This window comes from Hordeum vulgare, chromosome 5H (assembly GCF_904849725.1).
Source record: "Hordeum vulgare subsp. vulgare chromosome 5H, MorexV3_pseudomolecules_assembly, whole genome shotgun sequence".
Lineage (NCBI taxonomy): Eukaryota > Viridiplantae > Streptophyta > Magnoliopsida > Poales > Poaceae > Hordeum > Hordeum vulgare.
In genome coordinates, this window is record NC_058522.1 from 313,601,989 (window position 1) to 313,619,689 (window position 17,701).

Here is a 17,701-nt window from a genome sequence, read left to right on the forward strand (position 1 = left end):
TAAAGAGACTTGCCGGTAAACAAGATTGAAATAGGTATGCGGATACTAACGATCGAATCTCGGGCAAGTAACATACCGAAGGACAAAGGGAATGACATACGGGATTATATGAATCCTTGGCACTGAGGTTCAGACGATAAGATCTTCGTAGAATATGTAGGATCCAATATGGGCATCCAGGTCCCGCTATTGGATATTGACCGAGGAGTCCCTCGGGTCAAGTCTACATAGTTCTCGAACCCGCAGGGTCTGCACACTTAAGGTTCGACGTTGTTTTATGCGTATTTGAGTTATATGGTTGGTTACCGAATGTTGTTCGGAGTCCTGGATTTCGGTATGGTCCGGAGACGAAGATTGATATATAGGATGACCTCATGTTATTACCGGAAGGTTTTCGGAATTACCGGGAATGTACCGGGAATGACGAATGGGTTCCGGATGTTCACCGGGGGGTGGGCAGCCCACCCCGGGGAAACCCATAGGTCTTAGGGGTGCCGCACCAGCCCTTAGTGGGCTGGTGGGCAAGCCCAAAGAGGCCCCTGCGCAACGAGATAAGAATATCAAAGAGAAATAAAAAAAAGGGGGAAGTGGGAAGGAAGGGAAGGACTCCACCTTCCAATCCTAGTTGGACTAGGATTGGAGGAGGACTCATCCTCCCCCCCCTTCGGCCGAACCCCTTGGGGCTCCTTGAGCCCCAAGGCAAGGCCCCTCCCCTCCCAACTATATATACGGGGGTTTTAGGGCTGATTTGAGAAAACTTTTCCACGGCAGCCCAACCACATACCTCCACGGTTTTTCCTCTAGATCGCGTTTCTGCGGAGCTCGGGCGGAGCCCTGCTGAGATTAGATCACCACTAACCTACGGAGCGCCGTCATGCTGCCGGAGAAATCATCTACCTCTCCGTCTCTCTTGCTGGATCAAGAAGGCCGGGATCATCGTCGAGCTGTACGTGTGCTGAACGCGGAGGTGCCGTCCGTTCGACACTAGATCAGAGCAGATCGTGGGACGGTTTGTGGGACGGTTCGCGGGGCGGATCAAGGGATGTGAGGACGTTCCACTACATCAACCGCATTTATTAAAGCTTCTGCTGTGCGATGTACAAGGGTATGTAGATCTGAAATCCCCCTCGTAGATGGACATCACCATGATAGGTCTTTGTGCACGTAGGAAATTTTTTGTTTCCAATGCGACGTTCCCCAACAATGACTTGTTGGCGTCACTAGTAAGAAAGTCGGAAAGACATGAGGGGAGGAAGGAGCGAGCTTTTTGCACCTCAAGGGTAGCAATCTTAGTCTCCTGCAGACAAGCAACCGAGGGGTCGCCGAGGACATAGAGTTACAAACAAGGTCACATTTGTCTCCATCTCCTAAGCCATGGACATTCCATGAGAGGAAGGACAGGAATTGGACGGTATCAACTATGAACACTACACAACACCCAAGGAGCAATACAAACGCACACGGCACACCGAAAGGGAGAAACAGGGCCACCCAAACTGACGGGACAATAGGATGAAGCAAGAGGGGTCGGGGCAGTACACACCGCCCACAGACTAGGCCTAAAAAGAGTACAGATCATCAACTAGGGGGGGACAACGACGAAGCCGGGAGCCCAGCAGCAGCCTGCAACCCAGTGACAGAGGTAACCGAAAGGGAAAGAATCACCACGTTCATGATCTGGTCCCGAGCCGCCTTGGCCTGCAGCCGGGGGAGCAACCAATGATCGCGTCCTTGAGGGCCATGCGCTTGACTGCCTTGTCGGTGATAGCGATGAATTTCCCCATGTCCGCACGGGCCAGGCACGCGCTGCGGCGTTTCCCACCTGCCAACGCAGGTGCGGGAGGGACGGGAGCATCCATGAAGGGCAGACCCACATCCTCCTCCGCCATGCAGATCCCATTGCCCACGTCTCCCTCCCCCTCCCAGCGGGTCACATCGTCGGGCAACTTCGAGAAGTGCACCGAGGAGCTGGAGGAGGACGCAAAAAACCGTTGGCCACGGGCCGCCCCAGTCGACATCGCGGGGGGTGACGGCCTGGGGCTAAAGCTAAAGAATGGGGGCGCCCCGAGGACCCGCAGGGCAGAGTCCAGAGCGTTGCCATGCCTGCCACAGCTGAGCTCCTATTCCACCCAGTGGAACACCGGCAATGGGACGTTGTTGCGACGTTGGAGGCTGTCGGGCCTGTTATGGGCGAACGGGGGCGGCGGATGGCTGAAGAAGGGAATGTGCTCGCCGTCGGCATCAAACGAGCGAGCCATAGGCCAGACAGAATTGATCTCAATGGAGATTGCCCATGTCACCCAGGGCCCTCCCCACGGCCACACGTCGCAAGGGATGTTCCTGGAGCGCTCGAGAAGCACCACCATGCGGACCATAGCAAGCTCATGGTCGGATAGGGCGCGGGGGTGCACCTCCAAGACCCAACCAAAGTCGGAGAAGGCATCATCGATGCACGCCGGCATGATGAATTCCACTGATAAGCCGTTAGCCGTCAGGAGAGCACACTGGCGAGCACATTGAGGCACGCGGCCGGACAGTTTCTCATGGAAGAGGTTGATACGAGCTCCCTCATAAAGCAGCGGCTAGTTGACGATGACCTCCTCACGGTGGGCCCAGGAGGCAAAGCGGAGGTAGCACACCCCCAAGGACGACGAGACAATGTCGAAGGATATGTGTGCAAAGTCACGCAGCATGGCAGCTTGAATCGCATACGTCGCGTTGATGAAAGCATTGGGGGGCTCGATGGATACAACAGCAAGCTGAAGCGCCGCCTCAAGATCCCCAGCAGGCATGAAAATGTCCATGGTGTCAGTGCGTTGGGATTCCGCCGCCACCGACACCTCACTGGCCGAGGTGGACGAGAGGTGGGAGGAACCGCGCGAGGACGGTGGGTCCTGTTGGGTAACGTTGCATGGGAAACAAAAAATCTCCTACGCGCATACAAGATCTATGCATGGTGATGAGCATCTACGAGAGGAGAGATTGGATCCACATACCCTTGTATATCACTAAGCAGAAGCATTAAAGAACACGATTGATGTAGTTGTACGTGTTCGCAATCCAATCACGATCCGTGCCATGAGCTCTCGATCAAGCGCCGAACGGACGACACCTCCGAGTTCAGCACACATATAGCTTGATGACGTCTCCGCCTCCTCTATCCAGCGAGAGAGAGAGCGGAGTAGTGGATGAGTTCTCCGGCAACACGACGACGTGGTCGTGGTTGTGGTGGTGCTATCCCAGCAGGGCTACGCCTAGCACTACCGAAACCGCAATCGAAGGAGAAAACGATCTAGGGAGAGGGAGGGGCGCAAAGGGCTTCATGTGTGCTCTTGGGGCGCCCCCTCTTCTCTATATATAGGTGGAGGGGCATGGGGAACATCCCCTCCAAGCCCTAGGGCACAGCCAAGGGGGGAGGAGGTGGAATCCTAGTCCCCTTCCTGTTGGAGAACGTCGCATGGGAAACAAAAAATTTCCTACGCGCACGGAGACCTATCATGGTGATGTCCATCTACGAGAGGGGATTTCCGATCTACATACCCTTGTAGATCGCACAGCAGAAGCATTAGTGAACACGGTTGATGTAGTGCAACGTCCTCACGTCCCTCGATCCGCCCCGCGAACCGTCCCACGAACCGTCCCGCGATCCGTCCCACGATCTAGTAGCGAACGGACGGCACCTCCGCGTTCAGCACACATACAGCTCAACGATGATCTCGGCCTTCTTGATCCAGCAAGAGAGACGGAGAGGTAGATGAGTTCTCGGGCAGCGTGACTGCGCTCCGGAGGTTGGTGGTGATCTGATCTCGGCAGGGCTCCGCCCGAGCTCCGCAGAAACGCGATCTAGAGGAAAAACTGTGGAGGTATGTGGTCGGGCTGCCGTGGAAAAGTTGTCTCAAATCAGCCCTAATACCTCTGTATATATAGGTGGGAGGGGAGGGGCCTTGCCTTGAGGCTCAAGGAGCCCCAAGGGGGTCGGCCGAGCCAAGGGGGGGAAGTCCTCCCCTTCCAAACCGAATCCAACTAGCTTTGGAAGGTGGAGTCCTTCTCTCCTTTCCCACCTCCCCTTTTTTTCTTTCTCTTTGATTTCTTATCCTTTGGCGCATAGGGCCTTCTTGGGCTGTCCCACCAGCCCACCAAGGGTTGGTGTGCCACCCCCAAAGCCTATGGGCTTCCCCGGGGTGGGTTGCCCCCCCGGTGAACACCCGAAACCCATTCGTCATTCCCGGTTCATTCCGGTAACTCCGAAAACCTTCCGGTAATCAAATGAGGTCATCCTATATATCAATCTTCGTTTTCGGACCATTTCGGAAACCCTCGTGACGTCCGTGATCTCATCCGGGACTCCGAACAACATTCGGTAACCAACCATATAACTCAAATACGCATAAAACAACGTCGAACCTTAAGTGTGCAGACCCTGCGGGTTCGAGAACTATGCAGACATGACCCGAGTGACTCCTCGGTCAATATCCAATTGCGGGACCTGGATGCCCATATTGGATCCCACATATTCTACGAAGATCTTATCGTTTGAACCTCAGTGCCAAGGATTCATATAATCCCGTATGTCATTCGCTTTGTCCTTCGGTATGTTACTTGCCCGAGATTCGATCGTCAGTATCCGCATACCTATTTCAATCTCGTTTACCGGCAAGTCTCTTTACTCATTCCGTAATACAAGATCCCGCAACTTACACTAAGTCACATTGCTTGCAAGGCTTGTGTGTGATGTTGTATTACCGAGTGGGCCCCGAGATACCTCTCCGTCACACGGAGTGACAAATCCCAGTCTCGATCCATACTAACTCAACGAACACCTTCGGATATACTTGTAGAGCATCTTTATAGTCACCCAGTTATGTTGCGACGTTTGATACACACAAAGCATTCCTCCGGTGTCACTGAGTTATATGATCTTATGGTCATAGGAACAAATACTTGACATGCAGAAAACAGTAGCAACAAAATGACACGATCAACATGCTACGTCTATTAGTTTGGGTCTAGTCCATCACGTGATTCTCCTAATGACGTGATCCAGTTATCAAGCAACAACAGCTTGTACATAATCAGAAGACCCTGACTATCTTTGATCAACTGGCTAGCCAACTAGAGGCTTGCTAGAGACAGTGTTTTGTCTATGTATCCACACATGTATATAAGTCTTCATTCAATACAATTATAGCATGGATAATAAACGATTATCTTGATACAGGAATTATAATAATAACTATATTTATTATTGCCTCTAGGGCATAATTCCAACAGTCTCCCACTTGCACTAGAGTCAATAATCTAGCCCTCACATCATCATGCGAATTACATTGTAATAAATCTAACACCCATACAGTTCTGGTGTTGATCATGCTTTGCCCGTGGAAGAGGTTTAGTCAGCGGGTCTTCTACATTCAGATCCGTGTGCACTTTGCATATATTTACGTCCTCCCCTTCAACGTAGTCGCGGATGAGGTTGAAGCGTTGTTTGATGTGTCTGGTTTTCTTGTGAAACCGTGGTTCCTTTGCTAAGGCAATGGCTCCCGTGTTGTCACAGGACAAGGTTATTGGATTCAGTGCGCTTGGCACCACTCCTAGATCCGTCATGAACTGCTTCACCCAGACACCCTCTTTAGCCGCCTCCGAGGCAGCCATGTACTCCGCTTCACATGTAGAATCTGCTACGACGCTTTGCTTGGAACTGCACCAGCTTACCGCACCCCCATTAAGAATAAATACGTATCCGGTCTGCGACTTAGAGTCGTCCGGATCTGTGTCAAAGCTTGCATCGACGTAACCCTTTATGGCGAGCTCTTCGTCACCTCCATACACGAGAAACATCTCCTTAGTCCTTTTCAGGTACTTCAGGATATTCTTGACCGCCGTCCAGTGATCCACTCCTGGATTACTCTGGAACCTGCGTGCCATACTTATGGCCAGGCTAAAGCCGGTCTAGTGCACATCATTGCATACATGATAGATCCTATGGCTGAAGCATAGGGGACGGTGCTCATATGCTCTCTATCTTTATCAGTTGCTGGGCACTGAGTCTTACTCAATCTCGTACCTTGTAAAACCGGCAAGAACCCTTTCTTGGACTGTTCCATTTTGAACCTCTTCAAAACTTTATCAAGGTATGTGCTTTGTGAAAGTCCTATCAGGCGTTTTGATGTATCCCGGTAGATCTTAATGCCTAGAACGTAAGCAGCTTCTCCTAGGTCCTTCATAGAGAAACTTTTATTCAAGTAATCCTTTATGCTCTCCAAAAACTCTACGTTGTTTCCAATCAGCAATATGTCATCCACATATAATATTAGAAACGCCACAGAGCTCCCACTCACTTTCTTGTAAATACAAGATTCTCCAACCACTTGTATAAATCCAAATGCTTTGATCACCTCATCAAAACGTTTGTTCCAACTCCGAGATGCTTGCACCAGTCCATAAATGGATCGCTGGAGCTTGCATACCTTTTTAGCATTCTTAGGATCGACAAAACCTTCGGGTTGCATCATATACAACTCTTCCTTAAGGAAACCGTTAAGGAACACCGTTTTGACATCCATCTGCCAGATTTCATAATCGAAAAATACAGCTATTGCTAACATGATTCTGACGGACTTAAGCATCGCTACGGGTGAGAATGTCTCATCGTAGTCAACTCCTTGAACTTGTGAAAAACCCTTTGCCACAAGTCGAGATTTATAAACGGTCACATTGCCGTCAGCGTCCGTCTTCTTCTTAAAGATCCATTTGTTCTGAATAGCCTTGCGACCCTCAGGTAGTACTTCCAAAGTCCACATTTTGTTTTCATACATGGATCCTATCTCGGACTTCATGGCCTCCAGCCATTTGTTGGAATCTGGGCCCACCATTGCTTCTTCATAATTTGCAGGTTCATTGTTGTCTAAAAACATGATTGACAAAACGGGATTGCCGTACCACTCTGGAGCAGCACGTGGTCTCGTCGACCTGAGTGGTTTGATAGGAACTTGAACCGAAGTTTCGTGATCATCATCATTAACTTCCTCCCCAACCCGCGTCGCAACGACAGGGGTTTCCCCTTGCCCTGCGCCACCATCCAGAGGGATGAGAGGTTCGACAACCTCATCAAGTTCTATCTTCCTCCCACTCAATTCTCTCGAGAGAAACTCCTTCTCGAGAAAAGCTCCGTTTTTAGCAACAAACACTTTGCCCTCAGATTTGAGATAGAAGGTGTACCCAACTGTCTCTTTTGGGTAACCTATGAAGATGCACTTTTCCGCTTTGGGTTCCAGCTTTTTAGGCTGAAGCTTTTTGACATAAGCATCACATCCCCAAACTTTAAGAAACGACAACTTTGGCCTTTTGCCATACCACAGTTCGTATGGTGTCGTCTCAACGGATTTTGATGGTGCCCTATTTAAAGTGAATGCAGCTGTGTCTAATGCATAACCCCAAAACGATAACGGCAAATCGGTAAGAGACATCATAGATCGCACCATTTCTAATAGAGTACGATTACGACGTTCGGACACACCATTACGCTGCGGTGTTCTAGGCGGTGTCAACTGTGAAACAATTCCACATTGTCTTAAGTGAGCACCAAACTCGAAACTCAGATATTCACCCCCATGATCAGACAGTAGGAACTTGATCTTCTTGTTACGATGATTTTCAACTTCACTCTGAAATTGCTTGAACTTTTCAAATGTTTGAGACTTGTGCTTCATTAAGTAGACATAACCATATCTACTCAAATCGTCAGTGAAGGTGAGATAACGATATCCGCCGCGTGCCTCCACGCTCATCGGACCGCACACATCGGTATGTATGATTTCCAACAAGTCACTGGCACGCTCCATTGTTTCGGAGAACGGAGTTTTAGTCATCTTGCCCATGAGTTATGGTTCGCACGTGTCAAGTGAATCAAAGTCAAGTGACTCCAAAAGTCCATCGGTATGGAGTTTCTTCATGCGCTTTACACCAATATGACCTAAGCGGCAGTGCCACAAAAAGATGGCGCTATCATTGTTAACTCTAACTCTTTTGGTCTCAATGTTATTTATATGTGTATCACTATCAAGATTCAATATGAACAATCCTCTCACATTGGGTGCATGACCATAAAAGATGTTACTCATAGAAATAGAACAACCATTATTCTCTGACTTAAAAGAGTAACCCTCTCGCAATAAACAAGATCCAGATATAATGTTCATGCTCAACGCAGGCACTAAATAACAATTATTCAAGTTCATAACTAATCCTGATGGTAACAGAAGTGAAACTGTGCCGACGGCCATTGCATCAACCTTGGAACCATTTCCTACGCGCATCGTCACTTCATCTTTCGCCAGCCTTCGCCTATTCCGCAGTTCCTGTTTCGAGTTGCAAATATGAGCAACAGAACCGGTATCGAATACCCAGGCACTACTACGAGAGCCGGTTAAGTACACATCAATAACATGTATATCAAATATACCTGATTTTTCTTTGGCCGCCTTCTTATCAGCCAGATACTTGGGGCAGTTGCGCTTCCAGTGACCCATACCCTTGCAATAGTAGCACTCTGTTTCAGGCTTAGGTCCAGCTTTGGGTTTCTTCGTCGGATTGGCAACAGGCTTGCCGCTCTTCTTTGAATTACCCTTCTTGCCTTTGCCATTTCTCTTGAAACTAGTGGTCTTATTCACCATCAACACTTTATGCTCTTTACGGAGTTCAAACTCTGCGACTTGCAGCATCGCAAACAACTCGCCGGGTGACTTGTTCATCCCTTGCATGTTGTAGTTCAACACAAAGCCCTTATAGCTTGGCGGCAGTGATTGAAGGATTCTGTCAGTGATAGCCTCTTGCGGGAGTTCAATCCCCAGCTCAGCTAGACGGTTTGAGTATCCAGACATTTTGAGCACATGTTCACTAACAGACGAATTCTCCTCCATCTTGCAAGCATAGAATTTATCGGAGGTCTCATACCTCTAGAACCGGGCGTTCTTCTGAAAGATGAACTTGAACTCCTGGAACATCTCATATGCTCCATGACACCCAGAGCGACGTTGAAGTCCCGGTTCTAAGCCATACAAGACTGCACATTGAACTACTGAGTAGTCCTCCTTACATGTTAACCAAGCGTTCTTAACATCCTGGTCAGCCGTAGCGGGTGGTTCATCTCCTAGCGCAGCACTAAGGACATAATCCTTCTTCCTAGCTTGTAAGATCAACTTAAGATTCCGAGCCCAGTCTACAAAGTTGCTTCCATCATCTTTCAACTTAGCTTTCTCTAGGAACGTATTAAAATTCAGGGTGACTGTCGCGTGAGCCATGATCTACAACACAAATATATTCAAAGTGGACTTAGACTATGTTTAAGATATTTAGAGTTTAACTTAATCAAATTACTTGCTAAACTCCCACTCAAAAAGTACATCTCTCTAGTCATTTGAGTGGTTCATGACCCACTTACACTAGCTCAAGTCCGATCATCACGTGAGTTGAGTATAGTTTCAGTGGTAAGCATCCCTATGCTAATCATATCAACTATATGATTCATGATCAACCTTTCGCTCTCATGTGTTCCGAGGCCATGTCTGCACATGCTAGGCTCGTCAAGCTTAACCCGAGTGTTCTGCGTGTGCAACTGTTTTGCACCCGTTGTATGTGAACGTTGAGTCTATCACACCCGATCATCACGTGGTGTCTCGAAACGACGAACTGTAGCAACGGCGCACAGTCGGGGAGAACACAATTTCGTCTTGAAATTTTAGTGAAAGATCACCTCATAATGCTATCGTCGTTCTAAGCAAAATAAGGTGCATAAAAGGATAACATCACATGCAATTCATAAGTGACATGATATGGTCATCATCACGTGCTCCTTGATCTCCATCACCAAAGCACCAACACGATCTTCTTGTCACCGGCGCCACACCATGATCTCCATCAACGTGTCGCCATCGGGGTTGTCGTGCTACTCATGCTATTACTACTAAAGCTACAATCCTAGCAAAATAGTAAACGCATGTGCAAGCACAAATGTTAGTTTAAATACAACCCTGTGGCTCCTGCCGGTTGCCATACCATCGACGTGCAAGTCGATATTAACTATTACAACATGATCATCTCATACATCCAATATATCACATCACATCGTTGGCCATATCACATCACAAGCATACCCTGCAAAAACAAGTTAGACGTCCTCTAATTTTGTTGTTGCATGTTTTGCGTGGTGACCATGGGTATCTAGTAGGATCGCATCTTACTTACGCAAACACCACAACGGAGATATATGAATTGCTATTTAACCTTATACAAGGACCTCCTCGGTCAAATCCGATTCAACTAAAGTTGGAGAAACCGACACTTGCCAGTCATCTTTGAGCAACGGGGTTACTCGTAGCGATGAAACCAGTCTCTCGTAAGCGTACGAGTAATGTCGGTCCAAGCCGCTTCAATCCAACAATACCGCGGAATCAAGAAAAGACTAAGGAGGGCAGCAAAACGCACATCACCGCCCACAAAAAACTTTTGTCTTCTACTCGAGAAGACATCTACGCATGAACCTAGCTCATGATGCCACTGTTGGGGAATGTCGCATGGGAAACAAAAATTTTCCTACGCGCACGAAGACCTATCATGGTGATGTCCATCTACGAGAGGGGATTTCCGATCTACGTACCCTTGTAGATCACACAGCAGAAGCGTTAGTGAACGCGGTTGATGTAGTGGAACGTCCTCACGTCCCTCGATCCGCCCCGCGAACCGTCCCCCGAACCGTCCCACGAACCGCCCCGCGATCCGTCCCACGATCTAGTGCCGAACGGACGGCACCTCCGCGTTCAGCACACGTACAGCTCAACGATGATCTCGGCATTCTTGATCCAGCAAGAGAGACGGAGAGGTAGATGAGTTCTCCGGCAGCGTGACGGCGCTCCGGAGGTTGGTGGTGATCTGATCTCGGCAGGGCTCCGCCCGAGCTCCGCAGAAACGCGATCTAGAGGAAAAACTGTGGAGGTATGTGGTCGGGTTGCCGTGGAAAAGTTGTCTCAAATCAGGCCTAATACCTCTGTATATATAGGTGGGAGGGGAGGGGCCTTGCCTTGAGGCTCAAGGAGCCACAAGGGGGTCGGCCGAGCCAAGGGGGGGGAAGTCCTCCCCTTCCAAATCGAATCCAACTAGCTTTGGAAGGTGGAGTCCTTCTCTCCTTTCCCACCTCCCCCTTTTTTTTCTTTCTCTTTGATTTCTTATCCTTTGGCGCATAGGGCCTTCTTGGGCTGTCCCACCAGCCCACCAAGGGCTGGTGCGCCACCCCCAAAGCCTATGGGCTTCCCCGGGGTGGGTTGCCCCCTCCCGGTGAACACCCGGAACCCATTCGTCATTCCCGGTACATTCCCGGTAACTCCGAAAACCTTCTGGTAATCAAATGAGGTCATCCTATATATCAATCTTCGTTTCCGAACCATTTCGGAAACCCTCGTGACGTCCGTGATCTCATCCGAGACTCCGAACAACATTCGGTAACCAACCATATAACTCAAATACGCATAAAACAACGTCGAACCTTAAGTGTGCAGACCCTGCGGGTTCGAAAACTATGCAGACATGACCCGAGTGACTCCTCGGTCAATATCCAATAATGGGACCTGGATGCCCATATTGGATCCCACATATTCTACGAAGATCTAATCGTTTGAACCTTAGTGCCAAGGATTCATATAATCCCGTATGTCATTCCCTTTGTCCTTCGGTATGTTACTTGCCCGAGATTCAATCGTCAGTATCCGCATACCTATTTCAATCTCGTTTACCGGCAAGTCTCTTTACTCATTCCGTAATACAAGATCCCGCAACTTACACTAAGTCACATTGCTTGCAAGGCTTGTGTGTGATGTTGTATTACCGAGTGGGCCCCGAGATACCTCTCCGTCACACGGAGTGACAAATCCCAGTCTCGATCCATACTAACTCAACGAACACCTTCGGATATACTTGTAGAGCATCTTTATAGTCACCCAGTTACGTTGCGACATTTGATACCCACAAAGCATTCCTCCGGTGTCAGTGAGTTATATGATCTCATGGTCATAGGAACAAATACTTGACACGTAGAAAACAGTAGCAACAAAATGACACGATCAACATGCTACGTCTATTAGTTTGGGTCTAGTCCATCACGTGATTCTCCTAATGACGTGATCCAGTTATCAAGCAACAACACCTTGTACATAATCAGAAGAACCTGACTATCTTTGATCAACTGGCTAGCCAACTAGAGGCTTGCTAGGGACAGTGTTTTGTCTATGTATCCACACATGTATATAAGTCCTCATTCAATACAATTATAGCATGGATAATAAACGATTATCTTGATATAGGAATTATAATAATAACTATATTTATTATCGCCTCTAGGGCATAATTCCAACACTTACTTCCCCTCCATACAAAGGTGGACTTTCCACCTTTGCCAACTCCATGGGCCTTGAGGGACTTGTGTGCTTGGACCAATAACGCCACGACATCACCCCTCAGCCCATGCAAACCCTTGGGAGGTGGTGGAATTCTTGGTGGACTTCCGGACTCCTCCAGAAGTTTCCGGAACCTTCCAGAAGCTTCCTGGTACAATACCAGAAAAACCCAAAACTTTTTCGGTAGCCAATATATGACTTCACATATATAAATATTTACCTCCGAACCATTCCGGAGCTCCTCGTGACGTGTGTGATCTCATCCGGGACTCCGAACAACTTTTAGTTACTACCACACGTAACTCATTAATACCAAATTGTCACCGAACCTTAAGTATGCAGACTGTGCGGGCTCGAGAACTATGCAGGCATGACCGAGACACTCTCCGGCTAATAACCAATAGCGGGACCTGGATGTCCATATTGGCTCCTACATATTCTACAAAGATATTTATTGGTCGAACCACGGTGTCAAGGATTCAAGCAATCCCGTATACTATTCCATTTGTCTATCGGTATGTTACTTGCCCGACATTCGATCGTCGGTATCTCTATACCTAGTTCAATCTTGTTACCAACAATTCTCTTTACTCATTCCTTAGTACAAGATCTCGTGACTAACTCCTTAGTCACATTGCTTGCAAGCTTCTTGTGATGTTGAATTATCGAGTGGGCCCTAGAGATACTTCTCCGTCATATGGAGTGACAAATGCTAGTCTCGATTCACGCCAACCCAACAGACACCCTCAGAGATACCTGTAGAGCACCTTTATATTCACCCATTTATATTGTGAAGTTTGATACACACAAGGCATTCCTCCGGTGTCCGGGAGTTGCATGATCTCATGGTCATAGGAACAGATACTTGACATGCAGAAAATAGTAGCAATAAACTGAGGCGATCACATGCTATGGTCATAGTTTGGGTCTTCTCCATCACATCATTCTCCTAATGATGTGATCCCATTATCAAATGACAACTCTTCTCTATGGTCAGGAAACCTTGACCATCTTTGATCAACGAGCTAGTTCACACATGTATTTGAGTTTCCAATCAACACAATTCTAGCATGGATAATAACCAATTATCATTAAGAGGGAAATATAATAATAACTAATTTATTATTTCCTCTAGGGAATATTTCCAACAGGTCCCGCGATAGAAGCAACTCTGGGGGCGGCGCCACCGCGGCACCCCTAACCACTTCGGGTTTAGGATGGCCGAGCAGCACCACCATGGGTGGAGGGGACAGAGGGGGAAAGCGCACCACAACATCCAACGTGACGTCCATGGGGGAAGGCGAGAGGGAGAGGCGGGCCGGGGAGCTGGGCCCTCCCACCTCATGGCACCATGGGATCAGGGAGAGGCCCGGCATGGTATGACGAGCGACAGAGGCGAGAGGCGTTTGACTGTGGGGCGGGGGTGGGGGATTCTGAATCGGATCGGAGCTCCGTTGGTAGGATCGTGAATTGTAGAATCATAACTACTAGGATCGTAGCAACTTAGATTCTATGAGCAAAATCGTAGAATCGGAAGGGGCTAGTTTGGATTGTAAAGTCATAAGATTCTAAGACTTGAGTCATGATTCTGACAACTTTGCATGGGACACGAGCGGGAGCGCGCACGATGTCCGGAACGACGACAAAGGCGACAATGGATAGGGTCCCGACAGTCTTTCATGAAGTGGTTGACGGAGAGGCAACAAAAGAATCCATCGGGAGAGAGAAGCGGGGGATGGGGGCAAGGCTAGGAGCAATAGGGCGAGGCCGCAGGAGATAACATCGCCACACGGTATGGGCTCACGGCGCCCCCTAAGGGAGCATGCAGAGGAGTAACTTCGCAGCCCCCCATATTAAACCCCTCGTCACTGTCAGGGTCAGGGGGCACGTCGTCCACATCGGGAGACAACACAGAAATACCTGGGCTCGAGACAGCAGGATCGCACCCCAACAAATCGGCACGAGAGCCAGGAGAACTCGGAGGCGAATCGCGGCCAGCGACAGGACATGCGAGAAGGGCAGGGAGGCACGACCTAGGTGGGGGTAGGCATCTCCGGGCTGAAAGGCTACGGTGGTGCACATGCGCATTGAAGGCTGCCTTGATGGCGTCAGGTGGGGCGCTGGTAGCCTTGACGTGTGCCTTGTCCACCGAAAGAACAGCCGAACCTGCACCGCCGCCGCACTCCCGACGCCGGACTCGGCCATGAACCGCGCTACGGCCTTGCCGGCCACCTGGACAGAGAAGACCAAGGGCCGGTCAAGCACAACAACGAGAGTGGAGGGTGGCGCGCAGAAGAAAAAGGAGGCGAGCACGAATATGGTCGCGGCGGAGAAACGGGGTTCCTCTCCGGAGGAATGATCCAAACCATCCCTGGAGGGGAAGCGGATCCAGAGCTGGGATCGTAGACGACCCTGGAGCAGAAAGAGGAGAAGACTTGTGCCTAGAAAGCTTTACGCGGGGGATGCACCACACGAAACCGTCTGCGTGCTCTGGGATCCATCTTGCTGCTAGAGGAGCCAACAGGTCAGCGGCCAGGGGCCGGAGCAGACGGGAGGTGGTGGCCGGTGGGATTGGGGGTGGAGGAGGTGGTGGGATTCTCGGAGGAAGGGGCGACTGGGGGCGCTGGGGAAATCGCCTGACTCGTCGTGAGAGCCCTCGTCCGACATCTCTCAACGTGAGTTCTGCTCCCCTTCGAAAGGATTTTCATACACTCATGATCCTCATTGCTCCTGCACGACCTTCTTCGTCTTCGGGGATGGAACTCGTCCCCTCTCGGTCGGATCCGTGACGGCGGCGCTCCGATGCATCCCCACGCGCGGCTTGACTGGACCAGATCTGATCTGGCTATGCCCCCTCTCTCTGTCCGACTGTTGCGTCAACATTCACCGGCCGCTGCCGCCGAAGGTGGCAGTGGTGGCGGCCACGTCATGGCTGTTGAAGATGGGTGGCTGGGCTGACGCATCTTGGCGAATTTCCTTCGTGTGGGGGTGGTCTAGCAGCGAGGCGGCGACGCTCACCCATGCACAACGACTGTCGGCCCGATGCAGGGCGGCATCAATGGTCTGAGGGGGGAAGACGTACGTTGTTGGTTGAAGGTGACGGTGCAGAACATACGGCAATGGCGGGTCCTGCTGGGGTGATTGAATAAAGGTAGCGGTCCTAGGGTTCCCCTTGCGCCAAGAGGAAGATCTGCCAGATGCCCGTACTTGTGATCTGGACGGAGTGGCGGGTTTCAGAACTCTCCGTCGGCGAACTCCCATGTGTGTGTTATGCCTGGAGATTGCTGGATCGGGTGGAGTTCAGTCGTGCCTATTGGTTCTCCATTAAGGAGGGAGAGGCGCGTAGCTCTGCTATTTGTTTCCATCAAGAGATACTTTCCTCTATGGTGAAGTCAAAGGCGGAGAATGTCAGGAAAGCCGAGATTGAAGGACCAGTAATTGTGATTGTAGCCTACGCCATTGAGGAATTTGCTTGGAGTTTCGGGATTTGTAGCAGTGGTATGTAAGTGGGGGCGACATCACTCGTGAAGTTCAAGGTCCTACCTTTCCGGGTAAAAATCCAAGGTCTGGCCTTAGTTGGTTGTGCCTAGCAATGGCCTTGTTGAAGACATTGTTTTGAGAGTGCGAATTATCTCCAGGGTGAAAACCCAAGATTTACGATCGGGCGACGACGGTGCTAGTGCAACGTTTCCTTCTTGGAGGCATCATTTTTGGAGTACTTGGACGTCAGGTGTTGTCTTGGTGGTGGTTGTGCTGTTGCTGCAAGTACTGAGTCTTCGTAGCGGGACTTTCCTTTTTTAGCTTCTTCTTCGTTTTTAGGCTATGTGCCTCCGTCATGCCATTAGGGCATTGCATTGTTGCAGAGGCTGGGTGTAATTGGTATCTTCGCGATATTAATATATACTCTTTATCAAAAACGATCCTCGTTGCTTGAGAATTATGAAAGAACCAGAATACCAATGTATTCAATCAGGCGCATCCAGTAGGGGCGGTCATCACAAGTATCGAGGATAAAGGGAAGAGATGACAATCAATGCGTTAGTATAGTGGACATGTTAGCTATGTGCTCTAGGGCTTGTTTAGGTGGGTGTTAGTGAGTAGTTTCTGAACTATTGGGCCTAGTACCCATATTGTAAAAACTGTGGACGAGTCTCTTCCTACCTTCTTCTATCAATATATGATAAGCATGTTTGTGCGCATTCTAGAAAAAGACAATATTTATAAATTTTGCCCATACGACACTGTTTAGTGGAAGACTTGACACATCTTCTCCTCCCCCATCCACTAGGCCTAACCCCAACACCCAGCCATCTAGAGTTGATTCATCTCGATCAAACCTAGTCAACTAGGACGACACAGCCCAACCCATGCTTAAACATGCCAGGCATGGCACATTAAAAGGATCAACATGGTCAAGTAGAGAGGAGGGGGCGAGGTGGTTGAATAGCAAACTAACAATTTTTATTTCATTTTTTAGTTGTTGGGATACAACAAGAATAATTTATCTGAATATGCAATTAGATGGACAACCTATATGCAAACCTCAACAAGATTACCACTAGCCAGTATAATAATACAATGTTGTACAAAGTAAGTGAAGGAAAGAATGAACCGCAAGAGGAGACTGAAGAGAGAGGACAATGAAGGAGATAGAAGTTTGGTGAAGGTGGTTTATGCCTCAAGTAGTGCTATAACTGTGTATAAACGACACCTAAATCGGTGGGAAAGAAGAGCCCTTAAATAGTTTTTCCGAAACGGAGGCAAAAGATTTGCCTCATCGATTAATTATGCAGAAGAGAGTTGCCTAGTTAATTAACGGAAAACCGGGTGAAAACCGATACAAACCTACCACATGAAGACTAATCACGTAACATGAAACCCGATAAGCACACAATAAGGACAATCATACCCAACACATAACGACCAGCAACCTCCACACGGCTACATCGCAAACACATAACCAAGGGGAGTACCTCTGCCGAAGACCGCGAGCACCACCAAGACCACATAGACAAGTCAGACCAAAGAGACTAATGATCATCCATCAAGCAGCTGCGGACGCCTTCCCCGCGCCGCCATTCTTCTTTTGCTCTTCATGAGAGCCTCTTCCACAATCGTCTTGCCAGATCCACGATAACCCGCCTCCAAACACTTGAGCAAGTTGTGAACCTCTACCTTAAAGAGAATCTCATCGATCTTGTCATGCACATATACCACCTTCCCAATGGTCACGTGCGAGTGGGTGACCGCAACGTCCG